The sequence below is a fragment of the Gobius niger genome, assembly GCF_951799975.1.
Source record: "Gobius niger genome assembly, chromosome: 15".
Taxonomy (NCBI): domain Eukaryota; kingdom Metazoa; phylum Chordata; class Actinopteri; order Gobiiformes; family Gobiidae; genus Gobius; species Gobius niger.
This window is the reverse complement of record NC_136866.1, coordinates 22,968,061-22,992,623: the sequence shown is the minus strand read 5'-3', so window position 1 is coordinate 22,992,623 and position 24,563 is coordinate 22,968,061. Positions and strand designations below refer to the sequence as shown.

The following is a 24,563-nucleotide window of genomic DNA, read 5'->3' as shown; positions in this document are numbered from 1 at the left end:
GATTTAATCCAGCCCCTGCCCTGTAGAACATAAATTCCAGAGTATGTAGAAGAAAAAAAAGTACGTCTCTAGCCCATTCCTTATGTTATGCATTTTTAAAGAATAACCAGAGTGCTCATTCTAGCCACTAGGGGGCATTAAATTTTAAAAAAGGAAAGAGTGCCACACATGTCCAGCAGAGGGCACTGACACAATAAGAGCTCAGGATATGAACAACACATTATATAGCCACGTGGTAAATGGACAGTCTGCCCCAGGGTGACTGTGGCTTCAAGAACAGCTTACCACCACCGAGTGTGGAGACAATGAATAATAACAGGCTTGTAAAGTGCAATACAAGTGTAAGCCGTTGTTATTAATGAAGCTACAGTCAAGTTGGGGCTTTTACCAAATCACAGCTTATTATTATTCATTTATTGGAAACATTTTCTCTATTATATACGGCCCGCGACTCACCGTGGGAGCTGAATTTCTGAGTTTGACACCCCTGCTCTATCACCTCTCGTTCTTAGCCGACTTTTAGGAACATCCAACAGGAGCTGGTCAGCTGACCTCAAGGCTCTGGATGGAGTATAAAGTCCCGACAGATCACTCAAATGAGGCGGGCTCAAGGAGTGGAGACGTTTAAAAACAATCCACAAAACCTTAGATTGAACTGGAAAGCTGACAGGGAGCCAGTGTAAGGAGCAGAAGACAGGAGTGATGTGCCCACGCCTCTTTGTTTCAGTCAGGAGGCGGGCTGCAGCATTTTGTTCACTCTGCAGGCGCTGCAGGGAGCGCTGGTCCAGTCCAATATACAAGGCATCACAATAATCCAGACCCGATGCTACAAATGCACGGATTGCCTTTTCAAAGTCATGTCGAGGAATGTAGGACTAAAGAGCTGGACTTGATGACCGAGTTTATATGTTTGTCAAATTTAAACAGTGGGTCAACCATCACCCCGAGGTTCCTCACATAAGATGATTTCTGTGTTAAACTGCAAACATATTTGAACTACAGTTTCCATGAGCTCTAGTGTCCCCCCCCCCCCCCCCCCCCCTCGGTGCTGCTTTAATGCTATATACTTTACCGGTTTTAGCTAAACAGGTAGACAGACGGAGAGAAGAGGAAGACTTGGCACTTCTGCGGAAACTTAAACTTTTCTCAACAGCAAAACAGCCAGCGCATTTTGAGAGCTGGGAGTGACAGCCAGAGCGCGAGTAGTGGAAGTTTGTTTATTCAGCTTATGCGCTGGTAAAGGTTAACCACATGCGTCTGCAACACCTTCTTTCTCTCTCGGTTTAGTTGTCGCTTGGATGTTCTGATGCGCAACATAAATGACTCTTGATATAGTTAATGCTTGTTTTGGTCCTGATTGGTTTGAACAAAAGAGGAAACTTTTAAAATGTGTCGGCCATTTGCAGTTTGTTTTACACGACATCTGACTGATATAGTAGCATTTAAATTAACCATTGAAAACTCAACTCGTGCTTATTGTTCTTATTCAATTCAGTCAGGGTAAAGTATTGCTTGTTTGTTATAATGACATAGGCCGATGTTTCCCAATCAGGGGTGCAGGGACTATTTTAGATTGAAAAAGAAGATGAAACTGAACATTAGCCCATTTTCTCCAGTTCAGCTTTACCCAAATCTTAAAATGAAGTATTTTCCTCCCCCACATGTTCCAGCAATGTACCAATATAATGTGTAGAGTGACCTATTCACCGCAACTGCCTCTAAAATCCGGCACTGTCACTCAAAAAGGTGTTACTTAATGTCCGAAGTGCCGTCATGCACGAGCTTAAAGGGATATTTCAAAAATTATTCTATCACCACAGACATTTCTATCGTTAGTCTGGTGTTATAAGTGATTTGCCTCACTGTGGAGCGGGTCAGACTGTTTTTAATGCAGGCTAGCTGATACCATAGAAATGCGCTAGCCTTGCACTAGCGTAGTGCCACGTAGCTCTTCAAACATAAGGACTGCATGAATTACAAAAAAAATATCTCCAGAAATCAGCAACACTCTGGATAACTAGGAAATGAGGCCCTATGTCAAAAATCCTTAACTATCCCTTTAATATGGAAACTGCAGTTACACGTAAGACCTGAGGTGGCAGTAGTGACTATAGCTGAGCATATAGCTTCCCGACTGGAGAGCTAGGCCTTTGTAACGCCTTATTTGAAAGCTAAAACCCTTTTTTTCATTGCTTTTTTTGTTGTGTTTTTTGTCAGTCTTTCATCGCATTTTTGTTACTTTTGTGGCTTTTAGTCACCTTTTGGTCATGTTTTTTGTCCCTCCTTTGTGGCTTTTATGTTGCGTTTTCATTCAAATTTTCCTTGCAATTTGTTTCAAGAAGCTTTTAGATTTGGGTCATGCTGAACAGGAGAAAATGTACTCCGTTCAGGTGGGGGTTAAGAGATTAAACGATAAGCCGATATAGTCATTATCCTCTTAACTAATTATCCTAACCTTCACAGTTGGAAATTGTCATAATAACCAGACTGATCTACAAGTCACTGCGCCATTAATCATTAATACATAGATTAATCTTTGACTATTATTAACGTGGGTGATGTGGGGCATAGTAGATGAAATCCCTACTATTCCTGGACTTTAGTTTTCGCTGTCCCCAAACAGAAAGCTGAGAGCACCGTGAAAAAGGAGAGAAACCTCAGCTCTCGATGATGTCTCGAAGCAGAAGAGCAGCACTGTGGGAGGCTGGTGTGAGATGGAGCCATTACTTAGCCATTACATTACAGCTGTGATTTTTGTAGCTGTCTTCCTGTGGGGAAAATACATATCAGTGCTATAGCTGCTCGCGAATGCCGCTGCAAATTGCTTCGATAGTTGCCAATCTATTTATCTTACGAGTCGATGTGAGAGGAAATATGCATATGCTGGCCGCGTAGGCTTTTTCATATATTTATAAATGAAATGCTAACTAATCTTTGAAATTTGCTGACATTGGATACGTGTTGCTTTTAGATTGAACTATCAGTAAAAGATTGAAAATATCCTACTGTTTTATGCTCGCTGATGTCGCCTTATTTCCATTACTATCCAGCAGGGATCGAGGCAATTATTCTGATGTTACACTGTATTAGATGGATTTTCTCTTGTCTTTACTACTTTTAAGAAGATTTTTCGGCTAATGTTACTCCACAGTCATTGCCTTTTACCGACTTTCCCCCCCAATAATTCACCCCGTATAGCCTGCCTTTAAAATCATTCAAAGCAAAACAGATATCGTTTGGACATTTTCTTCCTCCATTGTCCTGCCGTAACGAAAACCTTTTTCATTTTCCTCACTAGAGCGATTTGTACGAGCGTTTCAGCAGCTCCCACACACTCGGATGTTGCTCTCGGATATAATTGTGAGGGATGTTGAGACGTTCGGCAGAGTAATATTTTCTCCGGTGATCAAACAAGAGCATTGCGTGGAGCGTTTAGGTACGGCAGGTGTTTGGAATCTAATACAACTGCGTGGCGGGAATGTGCGTAAGGAGAGGAAAAGGTCGAGCTTTGCTTCTTTGATCGGGCGTGCAAAAATTAGGAAATTTCGCATTTGATAAAACTCTGGATAACACATCGCCATAGTAACACATTGGAATGAATGGCTATTCTGGCGGCCATATTGTGACTGGCCTTTTGAACCATTTTTGTATCCTTTTTTTTTTCTTAGATCTGTTGATTTCATGACTTTTTTTCTAAATACTGACTGAGCTTTTGTTTATTGTTTTTATTTGTATTTTTTCTACTCTTTTTTTATTGTATTTGGCTAACATGTATATTTGCATTTGTTTCATACTATTCATCACTGTATTATGGACTGTGTATATTTACACCATATAAATGCAAACATTTGACCTTTTTACAATTGTATTGCATTTTATTACATAGCATTAAGCAAAGTTTATCTATTCTTAAAGGAACAGGCCACCGTTTTTCCATACTGAGATATGTTCTTACCTGAGCTTAGACGAGTTGATACGTCCCTGTCTAGTCTTTATGCGTGACCGTGGAAGAGCATGGTCACTTCCAACTTCACCCCATTTGGAGCTATAGGAATATACTGGGAGTGGCCAAATGCTAACAACATCTTTGGTCGTTTTGCGTGACTGCGGGCACACAGTTCTTCCATACTGTGATATGTTCTTACCTGAGCTTAGATGAGTTGATACGCATCTGTCTGGTCTTTGTGTGTGCCCGTGGAGGAGCGTGGTTGCTTCCAACTTCACCCTCGTTTGGAGCTATAGAAATATACTGGGAGAGACCACAAAGACCAGGCAGGTACAACTCGTCTAAGCTCAGTTAAGAACATATCACAGTATGGAAAAATGGTGGCCTGTTCCTTTTAAAGGTGCTTTATATAACTTTTATGTGGGGAAAAAAAGTTCATATTTGTGTGTGAGGGCGCGAGTACTGTAGGGGGGTTGAAATTTAGGGGGCTTGAAATATTACATTTAAATCAGGTATTATTATGATGGCATCGATTCAAAAAGGAAAGCTAATGCTAAATGGGAACACGGTTTTCAATGATAGAACGTCAGAATTTGAGATACAGTAAATGGTCTCGTATCTCAGGTAAGACATTTTTACTTTCTAACACCAGAAAATCCCCCTACATTGGTTGAAACACAGCGTGAGGGACGAAAGAAGCGTAGCGTAGGGGGCCCTTACACTGAAATTGCGCTGTCGAGAACACTGGCCATGCTAACAAATCATACAGCCGCTGGGTCACTACAAGGTCAAATATCAATATGTTTTCCACAGTTTGTTTTCCACATCAAAAGTTGCACAATGCACCTTTAAGTCACAGAAGGGAAGAAAATGGTAGATTGCCATTGCTCCTTCCCTAACAGCCATTTAGTTTTTATGACCACAATCAATATTTAGCAAGTGAACTTGAGTCAGTGAATACACAACTGTAGAAACAAAAATGTATTATTTACAAAACAATTTTTTTTCAGAGTAAAAATGTCTTACCTCAACTGTATCTCAAATTCTTACTTTTATCAATGGAAAACATCTTCCCATTTTTATCCGACTCACTATTAGCATTAGCCTCACCGACCAATCACAAGATGGCCGCCACATTAATGAGCGTCACGTCCTATTCATAGTTTTATTAAAGATCTTTGGCTGCCACGTTTAGCAGTGTGCCTTCCACTCAGATTCCAGCACATGCCACAAGTTCTCCTGCATTCCTGCCCGTACTGTACCCCCCCCATCTGCCGCTAGCTGCTAGCACGTCTGCACCCCCTCGATTCGGCCAGACCGGGGCAGCGTCTGTGGGACCCCCCGCCGAGTGCGTCTCCACGGGGGGCAAGGTTAAGCCTGTTAGACACATACGACGGCTCGACGGGTCGGCTTTACGCGTATACAAGGCGCTGTTTGGACTTTGAAAATCTGTCTGCTGCTCCCTCCGTCCCAACTCCCGCCACAGAGTCCTTGTTTATGCCCATTACCGCGGCGGCTACGGGCATATTTCTACCCAGTGCTTATCAGACATCCACTGCTCCCTCGACGCATGCTTTACGATGCTCAGTCATTTTAATAAGGTGTGCTTTACTAGCTTAGCCTCACTTTGGAATAAGCGTCATCTGTAATAAAACCTACAGCCTGCTCTGGTATGGACCATTATGCACTGTGCACCAGACACTGGCCCACGCAAACATGCACCTGCTTTTATATAATATTTCAAAGTGAATCACAGCCCGACGAGCAAATTTGTATAGTCACCCGAGCCATGACCTTCTTGCTTTTGTCAACACACACAGACATTGATTTATAGCTATTAGCATTACATGTTACTGGGTCTCTACAGAGCAGTAATAAGCATTCAGCCATTTTAGTAGTTGTGCAAAAATTAAAAGCCTTAAATGTAACTAAAAACATTCAATTGGATTCAAAATAGCATTAAATCTAATGAAAAAAATTATATGCTTGACTATGTTTACAGCATGAGTTTGTTGAAAATACAAAAAGACTGCAGTTCTGGATGAAATTGTACACAATTGTTTTTCTCAAAAGTTGTCCTTTGTGTCATATTTTCTGAAATGTATTTTCACAGCTCGGTTCAATTGATTGTTTTTGAGACTTTTATTTTATTTGTGGCATTGAAAAGATGGTATTTGGGCATTGAAATACCATTAAAGGGACAAGTTGGCCATTTTGTACTCACTACTGCCACCTCAGGTCATATGTGTAACTGCACCTTCTATATTAAAGGGGTATTTCAGGATTTTTGACATCGGGCCACATTTCCTAGTTATCCAGAGTGTTGCTGATTTCTGGAGATATTTTTTTTTGTAATTCATGCAGTTCTTATATTTGAAGAGTTTTCTGGCGCTATGCTAGTGCAAGGCTAGTGCATTTCTATGGTATCAGCTAGCCTACATTAAAAACAGTCTGACACACTCAACAGTGCACCTGAGGCAAAACACTAATAACACCAGACTAACCATATAAATGTCTGTGTCGATAGAATAATTTTTGGAATATAACTGACTTGCATCACATGAATGATCGCATTTTGAGGGACTATTTTCTAGCAGATCACTCCGCCGCCGCGTAGCTTATAAAACCACGAAGCTGATGCTGCTCAAATATAAGTTCTTTTAAATGCAAAATGGTTAAGATTATTCTATTTTTCTTCTAGCCTAGCGCCACAAAACTCTTCAAACATAATGATTTACAAAAAAAAAAAAATCTGCAGAAATCAGCAACACTCTGGATAACTAGGAAATGAGGCCCTATGTCAAAAATCCTGAAATATCCCTTTAAGCATCGCTGGCACATGTAGGGGGAGGAAAATACACAATTTTAACATTTTTAAACTCCGTATAGTCCCTTTAAAGGCCCTATACCAGATTTCTTTTTGTAAACCAGTGGAATAAAATGTGTTTGGTCCTCCTTGACTCTAAAATACTGTGCATCTAATTATAAAGCATTTGTATCAGCTCTGTGAACTTGCTAGTGAGTTAGCATTTCTGTGACAGTGACCCTGAGAAGTGACCCTGGAAGTTGTGAAAAGTGCTGATAAACTCATCCCTGTGAAGAATTGAAAGCAATGAGTGTGTTGGGAAAGTAAGCAATGAGTTTGGCCACAACTAACAATTAAATTTACTCGCTCTCGTTTTTAAACAAAACAAAACAAAACAAAAATCAGGTAGGCCTGTCATGATAACAAAATTTGAAGTTCAATATATTCGCGATACACGATAATATTGACTCTAACGATACTAGATACTGTCAACTCTCCGGCATAAAAATGACAGTCAACCTGCATAAGCACATCCTACCATACTACCATACAAGCTGCAATAAACATTAAATATAGTGTAACTCAATTTGCTTCAGTTAGAAATGAAAGTTTTACAAAGAAAAAAAGCGAGTAAATACTAATAAATGTATACACGATAAATATCGAGCGCAAAAGTATATCGCTTACATGTTATTTATTGAACGATAAGTCGATATAGTAATTATCGTGACAGCCCTAAAATCAGGTACAGGGCCTTTAGAAAGTTACATTTGAGCTGCTTCCTGGATAAACGCTGATTTAAGTTTTTCTGCGAGAAATGTTCATTTGGAAAACATGCTTTAATTTAGTGTTAAAATCTTTTAATGAAAAGATTTACACTTAGTCAAGATTTAGTCAAATATTTCTTTTCATTTTTAGTCTAGTTTGGGTCGACTGAAATTGCAGGAAAAGTTACTCGACTAAATCTAAAATGAATTTATTCAACTTTTAGCATTTATAATATTTATTATATTCATAGTTAATCAAGGTCTTCTGCTTCATGTTTGTTCTTCCACATGGACAAAGCACAGAGCTGCTCCTTTGGTAGTGAATTGAAATGATATGAGGCTCTTTCAAACTGTCACTGGAAATATTTATGATTTTAGTCTCTATCTGGACATTTTAGCACTGTTGTAGTCTCATAAACCGCCTCTGCTCTGGCCGATCCCGTCAGACCTTGGAAGCTAAGCAGGGAAGGGCCTGGTCGGTACTTGGATGAGAGACCGTTTGGGAACACCAGGAAGCCTGGTGATTGTAGTGAGCGAGTGAGTGGTTGGTGGTGGTCGGAGGGGCCGATGGCGTAGACTGGTTGCCTCACTTACGTCAGTCTACCCCAGGGCAGCTGTGGCTACAATAGATACAGACGGCATCTCGTCATAAAAGTGGGCGTGGCTTCGCCAAGGGGGAAAATAGAATCTTTTCACTCTTTTTAGCCATTTTCTGGTGAAACCTAAACTTATTTGTCACAAACAGATAACGTCAACTCTATGCTAACATGTAGCATCATGTTGGCATTCTCTGTATTTTTAGGTATTTATGGGCTGTTGAATCACTTTGCTCCTCTCCATGTCTTTGTATCTTTATTTAGTAGAAAAGTAATTCCTAATTTTGCATTTGTTTCAGTAGTTTTTGAATAATTAGCAAAAGTTTACATTTTTTTCTAAATTGTTTTCCCCCTTAACTGTTTTCAAACATTACCATATATGGGCGATTCCAGAGATGCCGTCTGTCAATAGTAGCTTACCACCACCAAGTATGGAGTGAACGAATAATGCGATGTAAAGCATCTTTGAGTGTCTAAAAAAGCGCTATATAAAATCAATGCATTATTATTAGTATTATAAACAGAAGTAAAATTATGACAAAAAAAAAGAAAACAATTATAAACTAAAATTATGACAAAATAATTGTAGTCGACAAGGTTAACACTGGCTGTAGAAAGGGTTTGTGTTCCACTCTTGGACCGTGGCGCTTTTCTTTGTGGAGTTTGCTGTGTGTCTGGTTGTCACCCGTCAATACAAACCATTAAAGGTTTATTTTCCAACTACAGTGTGTACAGGTCCTCCTCACCATGAACATCGCTCAGGCTCTGGAGCTGGGCCCCCGGGCAGGATACCCCCTGCTCCTGACCCCGGCTTTACACCACTGCGTCCGACACTTTGCACTGCGCCCGGTGATGTACGGCTTTGGATGCAGCTGCTCAGCCGTGGAAACCAAGTCCATGAACCCCCCCCCCCCCCCGCGCACGATCCTTGAGCTAATCTGAAGTTCAGACGTCTGCAATAACTTGTCCTGAAACCCGCAGGAAAAGAGGAAAAACAAAATGGAAAAGAAGAGTGGATTACTGCTTGTTATGCTCCAACATGTTTGTTACTTACCGAGAGCTGCACCTTTTCATTATGGTGAAGCCTCCGTATCATTTATCAGTGCGGCGATATCAGTATGGAAACCGTTATGCTAATGCTCGCTCACATAAGCGCTGTGTACCTTCCATTTGCATAGTACTCCAAATGTACAAGCTGAAGGGTTGCTTTCGGAGCCGAGGAGGACGCATAAATCTTGTTTCCTCAGTAGCCACGGCGCGCATCTGTAATGGCTCCATACTGTATTTACAACCCTGTGTATCCCACGGACGAGGGGGAACTGCTTATAAAACATTGGCACGGGCCCAGCTACCTAATGCCGTGACACGTGCACTCCAGCCTTGATTAATCCTCGCTGGCACGGCTTTTTTTCTTTTGTATAAATACCTGCAATAGCGAAATGACTAGGGCCATTAATTGTGTTTGGTAATCAAGCGCGTCTCGTAAATGAAAACAGGCTGCTCTTATTTGCGGCGAGAGAGCGAGAGAGAGGGAGTGAGAGAGAGAGAGACAGAGAGAAGGGGGGAAGCTGTCTGTCTGTCAATGTGGTCCAGCTGTTGAGGCTGATACACGCTCAAAGATGAAATATCGCTGCGTGCCACTTTCATTTACAGAGTCAGCGGGTCGGCTAAACAGGAGGGTAAGACAAGATATCAAATGAAAGAGAGAGAAGCCGTGATCAAAGTTGCGGCGGGCGTCGCCTTCGCAGACTCGCTATTATTGACTACACACTTGTTTACAGTCCAAGCCAGTGTTTGTCAACTCACCTGTTTTGATCGCGTCATGGTTACGCGTGTTTTGCCATTGTGTCCTTGTGCAAGACACTCGACCTGCATGTGTGTGAGGGGTGGTCTAGTGTAGTAGCGTTCATTAGGAGGCGATGTGGCCTAAAATCTATATCACGATAACAAAACGAAACATCACAGTACAACGATATATTTGACGATGTAATAGACAGTGGACAGATTACTTCAAAATCCCAGCCTTATGTTTATTGGGAAGATTAAAGGGACTTAAAGTTCTGGTGATATATTTCGGATGACAATTGTTCAGCTTCTAAATTAACTGATGACGATTTCAATCAATTCGTTGGCGATATCGGGTATCGCTTTAGAATAACGTGTGCTCATTCAGTATTAACATGCATTAGTAATCATGTTAGGGTATGGGTTAAGGTTCAGTTCAGGGTTGGCTATGAACAAGCGTATTAGGGGTGCAACTAACGATTATTTTGTAATCGATTAATCGATTGGCGGTGAATGTTGTATGAAAATTGTATTTTTTTTTAATCACATGACGCTGAAGTGGGGCCGCTTGAGGACATGTTGATGGAGTTAAGTTAAAGTAAGTTTAGTTCGTTTGTTGGAGGCTCTTGGCGCTAATTCTGCTTTCTGATTGGTTGAGACACAGACAGATATGTATGAAATTTACAATGTACAAAACACTACAGACACTAACTATACAAACAAAGGTAGGTTTCCATCGAAAATACTACATTTTCATGTCATTTTTGCTCTATTTGAGTCTGTGTGAACCAGAACATGATTAATCGATTACTAAAATAGTTGTTTCCGCCCTAGAGCGTATTATAATGGCCTATTAGTATGTTAACAAAAAAAAGTATAATAAGTAGTGTGTTAATAATAAGAATATTATTAATGCTTATTAATACCTTGTTAATACTTAACAAGCACACTTTAATATAAAGCATAACCCAATATTGTCTTAATCTTGCTATAAATATTGCTAACATTGTACTTCAGCACAGGTTGATTCTTTGTAGCTGTATTGGCTTTGCTAAATGTTTTTGCAGTGGTTTTAAAGTTGTCCCGTGAACCCCGTGGACAGTGGGACAGTCGCTGTAATGCTGGGCGTCTCTGCAGCTCTTGTAATTTCCAAAGCTTTGCACGCGGCTGTTTCTGCATGCAAAGGCTGGCGCACATTTGGCGGTGATAAACGCGGCGTAATGCTAATAAGGCGGCTGGAGGTGGCATTGTAAAGATAGCTTTTGTCATCGCTCTGCGCCCGTGGCCACTATAGCATTCCCCAAGTAGACATTTCCATTTCTTTGGAAGATAGGCCCTCGCTATTCCCCGTTTTTCATACCTGCTTTCATTACAGCCGCGGAGAGAATGCTTTTATGTGAAAAATCTTTACACAGGACTTGCGGTCATTTGCCAACATCGGGGCTATGCTGTTTTTATGCGAATCACTTGTTTCGTTTCTGTGGGTGTTTTAGAAATTGATGTATGTTTTGTGCTTTGAGCGTTTTGTTCCTTCATCAGAAACGTATAGTTGTAGAGCCTCACACTGCTGTGGCTGTGTCTGTCCTGGGAGATGAAAATGCTCACACGTCGTTCAGTAAGTGCTCTTCCATTGTCCACACAGATGCATTAGACTTTCAGTGCTCAAAATGTACAACATCTTCTATTAAGTAGACATATCATGCATAATGGAGGCTTAAAGCTGCACTATGCAACTTTTTTATGCGAAACAAACAGTTGATATTTGTGTGTTTTTGGCCTTGTAGTGACCCCGCGGCTGTGTGAGTGGTCAGCATAGCGCCTTTTCTTTTGATTACAGTGGTCTCTACAATGCCAGAGGATCAATTGTTTTGTAGGTTTTCTGGTGAGAGGGTCCGTGTGAAGTGAAAACCTTCCAAATGATTGATCCTGGAGCATCCTAGAGACCACTGTGTTGGAAAGTAAAGGCGCCATGCTGACCACTCACACAGCTGCTGAGTCACTACAAGGTCAAACACGCACAAATATCAACTTTGTTTTCAAATAAAGACTTGCATAATGCAGCTTTAATGTTTGAAATAATGTATATGTATAGAAAGGAGTGAGAGACTGGGCTGGTCATGATTGTAAATTGGCATGGAGTGAAGTGTAATGAATCCTGCTCATTAATATTTCATAATGTAGCCTGTACAATTAGGCCCATTAAGATAACATAAGACTTTATTTAAAAATAGTTATTTCTGCTTTAGATATTCCTTGTCTGCTCTCAAAAGTAAAACCTCTTAATAAGCCATCGAGTTTTTAAAAGTGTTTTAGTTTTATCGTCTTCATGCCTCTGCTGTGATTGACAACCGTCTCCATGGAAACTCAAGGGAAAGGGGCGGAGTTAAATGGTCCGCTCAGAGCAGAGTGAGAGAAAGTGGGAAACTCTGTTTTAGAGGAAGAAAACTCCACCGCGTCCTCTTTGTGAAGCTTCAGAAATCGTCAGAAAGTCGCTGCTTCTCCGCTGGAGTCATTTCACTACGGAGCGACTTTACGATTTAGCCATTTTCCAAATCGGCTTTTTTTAAAACCAGTGTTAATTTTGACAACACATTTTATTTTAGTTTTAGTCTTAGTCTTTTGACTAAAATGTTACTTAATTTTAGTCGGGATTTAGTCAAAAAAAACTTTTCAATTTTAGTCTAGTTTTAGTCGACTAAAATTGCATGTCAATTTAGTCGACTAAATTTAAGACTACTTTAGTCGACTTTGCATTGATAATACTCATTATAATCATATTTAATCAAGGTCTTTTGCTTCATGGAGCTGCTCCACATGAACAAAGCTCAGAGCTGATCCTTTAGCAGAGAATTTACATGATATGAGGCTCTTTCAGACCGTCAGTAGAAGTTTGAATGATTTCAGTCTCTCCTTTTCATTTTTATTTAGTCTTATTTTAGTTGACTAAAACATCTGGACATTTTAGTCATAGTTTTAGGCTCATGAGAAACTTTTTATTTAGTTTTAGTCCAATTTTAGTCGTCAAAAATATCACTTTGACTAAAATTAAGACAAAATAGTTTAGTCGACGAAATGAACACTGTTTAAAACCATGAATTAATTGAATTAACTCGATTTCTCGCCCAGCCCAAATGTGCTGTACGTAAAGCTAAAGGCGGGACAACCAACTATTGGAGCATGTGACCTCTTTTTGTGGCGACTTTGTTTCTGGTCAGGCCGTGCATTAAAAGAAGCTTTCACTCTCAGCGGCCGCAGAACAGCACAGGGCTGGATTATGGGCTTTAGAAAAATGCGGAGGCCAGTTTTGTGCTCCCTCATTGACGTTACAGCATCTCGGATTTGTCGAAAATGCGCGAATGAAGCAAAACACCGCTACAGTTTTTTTTTCCCAGTCTTATTATTGAAAGCATGTGACTCCTCTGGTCCGCTCCCTGTGAGCTTGTGACAGTGGTGCTAATGTGCTGCCAGCTGCATTTGATTTTTAATGCGGTGTCCCCTATCTTTCGGGGGCCTAATTGGTCCCTGTTGATTGCCGTGAATTCTGATTAAGAAACGCCATTAAAATTGATGTATTACGCGTTCTTTCACAGGGAGATAGCTACCGCCTCAATCAATTGATAATTACACAGAAGATTAATTGCCAAGCCTGGTTTTTGACAAGTTTACAATAATTGGCTTAGAACTACTTTTTAGCCGGGGAAAAATAGCGTTCCTTCCTTGTGTAGGGCTAATTTCCTTATCAACCGCAAAGTACTGGAACAAAATTATGCCGTCTTTATCGAAAATGTCAGCGCGATCTTTTCAATTGGAGGTTTTATTACGTTCGTAGGGAAATTCGTGCCTTCTCCGGCTTTTTTCCACATCATTCGGGGGGCGGATTTGCAATTTTGATTCCCACTAATTTATTTCCCAAGTCAAGATTCAGTTCACAGTGCACATCCAGGAGCATTCGCGTTTGAGACACGAGCATATGATCTGCTGAATCAAAACAAGAGCGCTTTAAAGAGCCCACAGTTATGATTGCTTTTATAAATATATATGTTGTGGACTTTATTCTCTCAGTAAGGGGCATTTCACCTCCTCTACATTTCAACCTTCACCCAGAAAATGATTCCTTCATCTCTCAAACATAGAGCCTGGTTAAATTTAGGCCCCCGCCATCACTTCCTGTCACCATCTGAGCTGTGAAAAGAAGGTGTGTCTGGGAGTGAGGTGTAAACGCACATTTGAGATTGCTCTTCCACAAACTCTGTTGTAATTATAGACAATTTTACCATGGTCACTGCCGTGTTTTGGCACAGTTCGTCCGGCAACAGTTGAATCGCGTCCTATATCACTCCCCTGCAGCTGTTTCTATAGTGATGACAAACAGCTGGAGCTAGTCTCAGGTAAAACAGAATGAGTAGGTAGAATGAGTCCAGACCTATTCACCACAACTGCCTCCAAAAATCAAATCAAAAAGGTGTTACTTCGAGTTTAATATAGAAGGTGCAGTTACATGTGTGACCTGAGGTGGCAGTAGTGAGTTTAAAATGGCTAACTTGATTCTAGCCCCTTTAAAGAAATAATGCAAACCAACCCAAATGAACAGTTTCAGTTTGTGGGACCAGCGGATTAACCTCTTACCCTCCATCTGAACCGAGCACATTTTCTCCGGTTCGGCTTTACCCAAATCTAAAAGTTCCTCGACTGGAGTTTACAGACTATAGGCCTGGTAACGGCTCATTTGAAAGACCTATAAAGCCGTAGCTCTTTTGTTGGCACGTTTTCGTCATGTTTCTGTCTCTTTTTCTTTGTGTTTTGGTAGTTTTTGTGTCCGATTTTTGACACATTTTCATCGCTTTTTTATCCGCTTTTTGTCGCTCTTTTGTGTTTTATTTGGTTGCTTTTTCATCACTCTTTAATCTTGCTTTTTGTGGCTTATTTATTGTGTTATTGTAGCTTTTCCAGAGAGTCTTTTGTCACGTCTTCATCCTTGTTTTCGTCGCTACTTTGACGCTTTTCTCCAGAAAGAGTAAAGCCAAACTGGAGAAAATGTGCTCAGTTCAGATGGAGGTTAAGAGGTTAAACAACTCAGAGCTGTGCATTAAACAGTTTTAATGCACGGCTCCGAGTTGTTTAATCCTTACTTGTTTTGGCCACACAATGTCAGAAAAAACACACGTTTATTTATTTGGAAATTTCACATTTTAAACTTGGTTTTAACACAAACATTAACATTTGAGTTAAGACTGAATCCTAAGATGCTAAAGTACAGTAACCTGCTAAGAACTGCTTTATTGAGTTCTCAATTACAGGAAAGATAAGACAGGACTAAGGCCCGATATATCAGCTGGCCGATATATTGAGCCGATATGTGGGTATTTTAGAACAATGGCTATTGGCCGATCTAATGCCAATATAAGCCGATATTTCTGGAACCGAAAATGAGTCATTGAGAAACATCGCGATGGAAATCAAAGTACAATCAAAGTTTGTTCACCTCAGATTGTATTTTGTATATTTTATGTTGCAGACTTTTGCTTATAATTTCGGAACCATAAGAGACAGAGACTTACTGTTTTTAGTTTTGGAATCTGATGATGTTTATCTTTCAAATAAGCTCCCTCTGAACTACCTGCTCAACATGAATGTCCTGAATAAATCAGCCCTATGCCCCTAATACAGCGCCCCCTGCTGTCACAGTTCAACACTGACACCTTTTACAGTTTAGAAACATCATACACGGGATTACAGACGAGACTTTTGGCATTTTGGAAAATACTATTTCATTTAAATATGTATCATGAGGTGAAACAACTCCCCTCCTGGAAGTGCCACCTTGGTGGAGGGGTTTGAGCACCCGAATGATCCTAGAGCTCGGTTTGTTGGGGCTTCGTGGTCCTAGGTGACGGGTCAGACAAAGAGCGGTTCAGAAGCCCCTTATGAGAGACCAACAGGCCTGAGAATCGTGAGGCCGTCCTTCTGTGGACCCACCACCTGCAGGAGGAGCCATAAGGGGCTGGTGCAATGTGATTTGGGCAGCTGCCCCCACGACCCGGCAACGGAAAGGTGGAAGAAGATGGATGGATGGATGGAAGGTGAAACAATTAAGTAACTTCCTTTAATGCTGTTGTTTCTTTTTTTTTTTATACCAGTAGTACATAAACCTTTGTATTGATACCACACTGGTTTCGTTTAACGGTACCAAGCCCTATAGGACTTTATTGATCTCACGACATACTGAGATAAACTGATAAACATATGAAAACTTCGTAAACCAGGCACTTCCAGACTCCTATGGAAGATGGACAGCATTTCTCTGATTATCTCGTGATCATACATTTGCAGATGATATAGTTCCCATATGTTACTACTAAAACTGATATATTGCCTGTATAAGTGTAGTCTCCTCTGACTTTTTGTCGTGCGCTCAAAAATATGTCCGAGACAGCACCTTCTATTCCTGCGCAATCATCACAATGGAAATACGTCTTTGGTAGCTACAGCGAAACACACCTTCTCCTGCCATTTTTCACTTTAAAAGCAAAATCCAGTCAAAATAATGTTCGACAGACTATTAGGCCCGGCGTGATGTATGCTCCACAGAAGTGCGAGTCAGCGAAACATGATGAATGGGCATTCAATAACATTTTACTTTGAGCGCTTTTTGCCTTTACGCTGATGTATGGTTCAGCTCCTGTGAGCCGTCTATAGGCCCGGCTGCCGAGGTGAGCAGAGTGGCAGAAAATTCACATATAAGTGATAGTTCAGTAGTTTCAAAGTGATACCACTCAGGTTGAAACAAAAAGGAAGTCAGAGATAGAGCTGCAGTGAACATATTGCAGTGAGGTCTGAGATTTACACTTTTTTTTTCCAACATGGGGACTAAAATATCACTCATAATTTCCCTCATTCCATTTTAGCTGTAACTTAAAATGATTTAGTATGGCTGGGCAATTAATCGAATCGAAATTTTAATAAAGGTCGATCTAAATAATCACATGGTGGGTTTTAATTGACAGAATATTTGGCCAATCATGTCACATTCTGGAAAAAAAGAAGACAGGAAGACAAACATACAGGACGGCATTGGAAAAGGACCTGGTGAATTTAAAGCAGTACTAAGTAACTTGTTTACCTTAATAAATCCTTTTCGTAGTCCCACAAGTGTCTTTCATCTCCCCCTGGTGTCTCTGGCCAGAAAACCACAATTGCAACGTCGCTGCCTACGGGTTGGAGCCACCAATACACACTAATGGAATCAGAAAGAAGAAGCTAACACGCTAATGGGCAAAGCTAGCTGCGTCCTAGCGCCCCTCAAACAGTATTTACAGCCAAGTTTGAGTGGAAAAAAATATCTCCATTGTGTAATTACATGTACAATAGTCCTCTCTCCCTTTGTCTTTTCTGTCAGAGTAGTATTTACTCTCACAGACAAGTAATGAGTAAAAAACCAGAACATGCTACGACACCTGCAGTAGTGCTCATGGCCTCTAGGGGCATGAGTTACTTAGTACTGCTTTAAGTGTAAAATCAGCTACAAACTCGCGCTATCTCGTCTAATGGGCTGTAGCCGAAAGAAGAGTGGATTCGTGGGTGTGCAGCTTATCTTTGCTGCAGCGGGACAGAGTTAGCTCTGTTTTTTATCAGTATCAGTTTACTTACTGGTGCAGGAAAGGTCACATGTTTGGTTTTTATCATTAAAACAGAACAAATCAAATCGAAAATTAAGATCGATCAATATGGGGAAAACAATTGTGATTTTTTTTTCTTCTATTTTTATTGCCTAGCCCTATGATTTAATAGGTTTTATGTCTTGTTTGGACACAATTAGACGAAAAAAATATGTCAAGGAAGAGATTTTTGTTTCAGTTGAAGGAAACACATCGCACATCTTGAAAAAATATACGTACAACATAAGAAATATCACCATAGTGTCTCATATCATTTATTTTGATGTATTTATTGGTTTATTTGGTCAGAACAGTGCATGTTAATGAACATACATGGCTCTTATGCATGTAAACAAGCCACCCCGGATTGTAGCCTTGCTCTAATTTCCATCCATCGTCATCGTTATTAATCATGGCCTGCTGTACATGTTTTTAGTGGTCGGGGAAACCTGCAAACGCCACACAGAAAGGCCACCTCTGTTGTCTGTTGTTTCGTCAATAATCTTGTGTATGAAAGTTCTCGTCTCTAAAATGTGTCAGTGTTGAACTGTGACAGCAGGGGGCGCTTTATTGGGGCACGAGGCTGATTTATTCAGGACATTCATGTCAAGTCCAACCAGATAAAGGATGTAGAATGAAACAATTCTTGCATGAAAACACTTCACGTAACTTTATTTAAATAGGGAACACGTGGAAGAGCTTGGTAGCTTCTATCGTGAGCTTTTTTGGAGCTATATGACATATGGGAGAGGCTGCGCATGTGCTCCGTTTGCGTGACAGAGCGCACGGACAAAGACCAGACGGGTATATATTAACTCATCTAAGGTTAGGTAAGAACATATCTCAGTATTTAAAAACGGTGGCCTATTCCTTTGAGCCTCATGAGATGTATTTTTTGTCTGTTGTAGGTTATCAACCTACTCCTCAACCAATAGAAAATTAAACACAATTTGGAAGATGGAGTTGTGTTGTCCCAGCATCCTTTAGTCCGGAGTCAGGCCTTTTTCAAGTTTGGGCAGGAGCTGAAGGAACTTTAAAAAACTTGACAGTAGGCACCTCACAGGGAGCTTGTTTGAAAGACAAAAAACAGCAGATTCCAGAATAATGAACTGTGAGTCTCTATCTCTTAAAGTCGATGTCTGGTGTAGTAAAATACCCAGATATCGGGCCTCTAATTCAGACAAGAGCGAGAAGAAGCATCTGGAGATAGAAGCGAAACGTCCACAACGACTTTGAGCCTAAACCGATGATGGAGGATCATTTTTCACACGCTGCTTATACAGCTCTAAACTTCTTCCTCTAATGACTTATTTTTCTTTTAAAAGATATCTTCAGACTTTCTAGATTGCATATAGAGAGCGTGGGAGGCCAGGCCAAGTGCAAAGCGTTTAACTGTTTTCTTAAGTACACACAGCGCTTGCCTTGGGCTTTGTTTTATTTAACATTAAGAAAACTCAAACTTAAATGAAGAAACCAGTCGTGCGGGTTTTCGAAAATACTCTTTGTTCTGCCTTCTTTGTGTCAGTCCTATTTTAATTGGTGCAAAGCGCTGCTGTACTTGTTGTCATTACCGCCATGATGCTCAGCTGTAAAAGTTATAGAGATGCCGATGGTGCGATGGGGACGGCGGAGTTTTTACCCAGAACAAAAAGATGCATCATTTGTTTGCCGATTGGGCTTTCGTCATTGGGTTTACCTGTTCATAAATGCATGTAAATTCCTTATTCCCTTCATCTTACTGTATTTGTGTCTAATTGAGGCTGTTCAAAGCTCCAGTCGGTGCCACGGTGCCGTCAGACGCCCCGTTCACACACACCGCCGCTGTTGTCCTCCCACAATGAGGCTCTTTGAAGTGTCATCACCCCATCCTCTCCCCTCTCCTCCTCCTAAAAGCACGCGTATAATTGCAGCCGTGTTTATTTGGTCTTCTCCGCGGCGGCCGTGGGTAGAGTAGCCAAAAAAAAAAAATTGCACTCGAGAGGAAAGATTGCTGTCGAAATATTAAAGCTTCAAGTGAAAAGTACTGGAGGTGGTCGGGCCGCATATTATGAGAGGGCGTTATGATATTCTATAACGGTCTTGTTTGTGAAGAACTTTATTTATACAGCGCCTTTCACAGACGCAGACACAAAGCGCTTTACATGAGACAATGACACATTCACTCCACACTCTTCAGTTTCCCCTGGGGGAGACTGACAGAAACGCTGCACAACGGTCCCTCTGACCACCACCATGCATTCACACACACACACACACACATCATTCATCCTGGCCTATTGTACATGTTTTTAGTGGTAGGGAAAACCGGACTACATGGAGGAATCCTACACAGACACGGGGAGAACATGCAAACTCCACACACAAGGCCCCGTCCAGGTGGGAATCCAACCCGGGACCTTCTAGTTGTGAAGCATTAACCGCTGTGCCATCGTGCCGCCGATAACTGCACATCTTTTGCACAAAAGCTGACATTTGTGGAAAAACTACCTTTGTGCTGCTTTGATCAATGATGAACCAGCAGCTATTAGTTGTTTCCAGGGAAGTAAAGGGGCGGAAAATTCCAGATACATTTTCCTGGTAACTTTTGCCTATAAATTTGTCAAAATGCTGAAGAAAACATGATATTTTTTCTTTGAACAAACAATTGGTGAAGTATAAGTAGTAATCTAGTAATAGTAGTAATCTTTATTTATATAGCACTTTTCACAGACAGAGGTCACAAAGTGCTTTACAGTGGACAGCAACTAAAACAAACAGTAAAAGACAGTAAAAAAAAAAAATGCATTCAAAGAGGCAGCTCTATTTGCTCTCGATTAGCTACCCATCAATTATCTTTTTAACCATAAAACATGCATATGAGTGATGTCACAGTGTTTCCCACTGGCTAGAAGGCAATGTGTGGCGGTCAGTCACACCCCTGACCTGTACAAGACGTCCATATCATTGTGTCAAAATGTAGCACCAAACTGATTATTATTATTATTATTTTTGTCACACTGTGATTGGTTAAATTTACCTGTACGAGGAGTGGGCGGGGCCTGTGTCTGACACAAAGCTCCATTACTTTAAAAACAATATGATATTGTCGTCATACTGCACAGCTGTATTATAATGATACTGTATGTAAGATGGAAACAAACATGGAATGAGTCTATTCCACTGTATCGGCCACAACCTAAAACACTGTCCTCTTCAAACCCTGGTGCTCGAACGTCACACAAAGGTTTTTTTTTGACACTTTTCATCTCTGCTGTGATAGAAATTTCACTTTATAACTATCAAATCTGACTGTAAAGAAGCAACCTTCAGTTCCCTGTCGATTCCTTTATATTCCCACGTTGAAAATTCACAGAATCTTGCAACCCTTTTTACAAGACTGTGGAAGTATTGCTTTCTTTAACTTGTGAAATGTACCTAAAATCTCACCCCTTTGCAGAACTGAGCTCCTGGTATGCGGAATGTTTAGACTGAGTTAAGAAAATGTACAAGTTTGTTTGGTTTGTTTAAATTGAAAAAGAAAATGGTTTTGGGCCTTTACTTATACTTTTAACGCTCCTAATATAAAACTCTCCAGGCACATGTTTCCTTTTTTATTCCCCAAAAAGATTTTCCAAACTCCGTGGGTTGAATTTGACCTTTAGCTGTCGGATTATCTCTCCTGCCTTCTGTTGACACTTGGACATTTCTCGATATTATTTTAAGAACCTTTTGCAAAACAGTGTCTCTTCGTTCGCACTAATAAATCTCCTGAATACTCCCAACTTATTTCATTATTTTCTTATTGTTTTCGACAGATTTTCCTCCCGAACAGATGGCTAAGGCAGAGTTCGGGGACTAGATTTATCACAAATGAATTTCAATGTTTTCTTTTTTTTTTTTCTTCCTTCAAAGCCGTGTTCATGAAGCCTTATTGTTTCTGCAGGTGTTAGACGGCAATACTCCACAGATCTCATTTGCCTGTGATGAGCAGCCCCATCCGCCAGAGACCAAAGGTACGGTAAGATATTAAAATTCATTATCTTATGTTCCAATAACAATCATTCTCACACCGCGTTGAAAATAAGCCACTGTTCATCATGCCTCGTGCTGGTTTATTACTGCAACTGTGTCGAACAAGAGCAGCGGTGGCTTAGCGGTAGAGCATTCATCAACTAATGCGAAGCTTGGCAACCTTTTTGTCACGTTCTCATTGCTTTTCATAGCATTTTGAGGTGTTACAGTGGCCTATAGGCTGTAAACTCTCAGGTCAAGAAGCTTTTAGATTTAGGTGATGCCGAACTGGTGAAAATGTGCTTGGTTAATGTGGCGGTTAAAGCAGTACTAAGTAACTTGTTTAACTTAATAAATCCTTCTCGTAGTCCCTCTGGGGGTAATACAAGTGTTAATGGGATGATTGTGGTGTCTTTCGTCTCCCCCTGGTGTCTCTGGCCAGAAAACCATTATTGCAACTTTCCTGCCTCCGGGTCGGAGCAACCAATACACACTAATGGAATCACGAAGAAGAAGCTAACAGGCTAACGGGCAAGGCTAACTGATAATGAGTGATTATGTAAACTTGTTAGTGCGCCTCTTTTCTAACACCTCAGTAGAAAAAAGTTTTCCTGATTTGAATTTCAAATACTTCACAACGTAGCGCTTCCTAAGATCATTTTGAGACGGTATATTCTACATGTCTGACATTGATATTGAGCCAAATATCAAAATACAGTATCCAGATTTTATATGTTTTGCACCTTGATTTATTATAAATGCTCATAACATTTTCCAGAAGGGGGTGATTTTGGGTGTCAAAGTTTCAATATCAATGTCAGACATGTAGAATATACCGTCTCAAAATGATCTTAGTCCCTCTGGGGGTAATACAAGTGTTAATGGAATGATTGGGGGGTCTTTATTTCCCCCTGGTGTCTCTGGCCAGAAAACCATTATTGCAACTTTCCCTGCTCCGATCCAGAGGCCCAATACACACTAATGGAATTAGTGAAGAAGCTAACAGGCTAACGAGCAAAGCTAACTGCAGGCTAGCACCACTTCAACAGTGTTTACAGCCAAGTTTGAGAGAAAAAAATGATCTCTATTGTGTAATTGGATGAACAATATCCCTCTCTCCCTTTGTCTTTTCTGTCAGCGTAGTATTTACTCTCACAGACAATTAATGAGTAAAAAACCGTAACATGCTGCGACACCTGCAGTGGCGCTTATGGCCTCTAGGGGCAAGAGTTACTCAGTTCTGCTTTAAGAGGTTGAATGTTTTTAAATTATTATAAATGCTAATTTCATTTTACAGAAGGGGGTCCCAAGTTGTTGTTTGACTGATGACTGATTTTGGGGGGCACCCTTGTTCTAGAGCAGGGATCCCACGTTGAAAGGGCTCAAGGTCCACCTTCCAGTCTGTCCAGGGTTGGAAGAAGTCATTTTGGATTTGTTTGGTGAGGTTTTTGCAATAGGTTGAGGTTCTTGAGCCAATAGTTTAAAGTTGAGGTGGATTGTCTGGCAACAGCAATGGGGACAGTCAGGATACACATGTTTCATCCTGGTTCATGGTTAATATCTATGTAATGCGTGAACCAATCCACATGAAACCAAAACTGGCACAAAGTTCTATGTCTTCTCTCTCAGCACATATGAGCTATTGTCCAATTATTTTATATGAGTGTCGGAAAGTGGTCACAAAGCATGAGCGTGATGTTGGCCCGTTGAAAGATTAATATGGCAGGTTTGTGGATCCACTCCTTTCCAAATCATGATCTGGTTCAATATTTGTCCATTTTCAGTTTGGAGATTCCTTTCCAAGACATGCACCCAAAGAGTTATATTTGCCCCAACCTCATGTTATTAAATTAAACATCAAATTCAGGAACGCAGCTTCACACAGTTATACTGGCACGTCTAGCGTAGCTCATTAGCACAGCCTGTTTTTAAAAGCTGATCGTATTCATTAACCAATATCGTGCACCATGAAGCTCTGCATTGTGGTAAAATATTGCACTTTTAATGAATGAAGCATGTTAAAATGGAAAAATAAAACCAAAGTCTTGTGTTTCAATAATTATTTCATCATAGCACAGACAAGCCACGCCATAAAATATACCTCTTACCTTGTAGTTGTCCTGTTTCCCCGCTGCAAATGCGTTAGACAATCATCATTTGGGTCATTTAACGAGCTTTATTCCGCTCCGAAGGCATCATTTATTCATGAAAAGCGTAATATAATGTGTTCCTGCGACCTGCGTAACCCGACTGCCTCCGGTTTTCCTTATCTTGCCGTGCAGTAGGTGATGCGTCGACGGAGCGCGTGGCGAGGAAGTGTTGCCCTGGTTTAGTGGGGGGTTGATCGCCTGGAATCATTTGATATACAGCGTCATTAATTCTGCCTGACTCGCCCCCCTCGCACGGCGCGTCCTCAGAGCGAGCAGTGGCCGTCTTTGTTTCCGTCCTGCGCAGTGGCCGGTTTGTAACGCGATTGATCCAGCTGTGGTCTGCGACGGGGATTGCTAAAATATGGGAGTGCTGAAACTTCCAGCTCTTGATAAAAATGGAGGAAATCTTCAAAAATTACTCCAGTGTTTGATGAAAACAGGGTTGAGCAAATCTTTAGGCGTCTAATCCAACTTTATGAAATCACATGCATGAAAGCGCCAAATGTCTTAACCATAAAGATAAAATTGAAATACCTCAGAAATAATCATCATAATAATAATAAGAACAATAAGAGTTTAGACTCACTCTTGCTTGAGCTTGTCAGTCTTCTCATAGCGCTACACTAGAAGGCCCGCGGGCCGGATTAATTAATCTCGCGGTCTGGATCTGGCCCGCGGGCCTTGTCTTTGACACATGTGGACAAGAGTGTAGCGCTATGAGAAGACTGACTAGCTTAAGCAAGAGTCTAAACCGATAGAGCATCAATTCATGAGTATGAGCCAGTCACTAGGGGACAAAAAAAGGGAAAGTATTCCACACGTATCCAGCAGTGAGCACAGATATAATTGTTTATTGTTTATTTATATG

General features: G+C 40.8%; 1 protein-coding gene across 2 annotated transcripts in view; it reads left to right on the top strand.

Moving 5' to 3' along the window:
• klhl29 (kelch like family member 29) overlaps window positions 1-24,563 on the top strand; it is a 591,085-nt gene that overhangs the window by 5,093 nt on the left and 561,429 nt on the right. The window contains exon 2 of one of the 2 annotated variants that reach the window (XM_079572681.1): window positions 21,478-21,547. The gene's annotated coding sequence lies outside the window, so the exon portion shown is untranslated. Of the gene's footprint in view, window positions 1-21,477; window positions 21,553-24,563 lie in introns of both variants that reach the window. The other variant, XM_079572682.1, reaches the window with a different exon arrangement.